Genomic DNA, 1,698 nt, shown 5'->3' with positions numbered 1-1,698 from the left:
CTTATTTAGGTATTTGGAAGAATAAAGTAATAAATTAGACTTATATAATTATTGGTTGCTCGAACTCACTTTTGATATAATTTTTTTATTATATTTATGTATTTTTTAGTTTGAACATTATATAATTGTATAATTTTTATATAAGTGAATTTAATCAGATAAATTTTATATTTTGAATCAATCAAAAAATAATTTAAAATTCTGTCTCAAATCAAAATTGATTCCTAAAGACTAAATTAACTCAAATTCAAAAAATAAATGACAAATATTTTTTAAAAACATAATGAATCAAAATCAAGATTAAAAGTAAGATAAATGAAAAAATATATAATTCAACCTTAACAAAGTTTAGACAGTGATAATGCGATGGAATTTTAGAAGATAGGTAAATTTAACAGCAAAACAAAGTATACATGATCAATTGAAACAACAACAAAAATTAATGTACATTATCTCTCCGATCCAAAATAATTGTCGTTATAAATTATTTTACATATATAAAAAAAAGTAATAAATTGATAAAAAAAATATTTTATTAAATTAATCTTATATCATCATTAATATATTTTTAAATTTTGTTATTTATGATTAATATTATAAAAATGTAGTTAATATTAAATTCAAAAATTAAAATAATAATTTTTTTCTTACATAATAATGAGACAAAATGTATATCGAACACCTTAAAAAACTGATATGCAAAATTTTATGAGTTCAAAGAACTATGTTGACGAGTTCCAACCGTTCAAGGCGAAGAAATATATGTTTCGTACATAATCCATCACTAAAATTGTTTTCTTTTTTCGTGGCTATTTTTTTTAATTGGTGATATCAAGATAAAATATTTTTTTTATTAATTATTAACATATAAAAATATTAAATGATTTTTGTTAAAGCTTTTTCCATTCCTTTTTAATTATTGATTTTTTTAAAAGATTTTTATTTTTATTTATCTTTTATTTTCAAAGTTCAAAATAATATTAATTTCTTTTTTGTCAATTATATTTTTTAAATTTCGTCTAATTTTTAATTAATTTAGAGATAAGCATTTATGGTGAAGTAGAAATGGAAAAAAAGTAAAATACGGAATTTCATAACTATTTTATGACCCAAAAAAAATTATTACATTTTTTTCTATGTAAAAACCTTAAAAGAAAAATAAAAAGAAACATAAATAATATAAAATTTGACTAATAAAAAAATAAAATTAGTTGTTTATTTTTTATTAATTAAAGGCCATATTGATTCAGGCTGACACTAGTCAAATAATATATTACTCCAGACTTAAATATAACTAAAAATAATTAGCTTTATGTTAATTAAGATAATTGGTTAATGTTATTTAACTCTAATAATTATGTTTAAAAATATTTTTTCCCAAAGTTTTCCTTCTTTAAAATTTGATATAAAAAAATTAAAAAAATCATTGAAATTATAATCACAATTAATCAATGGATATTTTTAAAATGATATTATTAAATACGATTAAATTAGTTAAAATTTATTTTTATTTGAGTCTATTTTTTGTTATTTCTTATATTTAGGTCTAGCTAGGAGTAGTTTACTATATGAAATATCATCTTTAAGGGGTAACCTTTATTGGTAAAGCTAAAACAAAGAAAGTTGAGTAGTAGATATAAAATAATATATCTTATTTTATATGGAAAAATAATATGTAAAACATTTTCCTCCAAACCT

Source organism: Glycine max, chromosome 16 (assembly GCF_000004515.6).
Source record: "Glycine max cultivar Williams 82 chromosome 16, Glycine_max_v4.0, whole genome shotgun sequence".
Taxonomy (NCBI): Eukaryota; Viridiplantae; Streptophyta; class Magnoliopsida; order Fabales; family Fabaceae; genus Glycine; species Glycine max.
The sequence above is the reverse complement of the archived record's forward strand: the minus strand, read 5'-3'. Positions refer to the sequence as shown.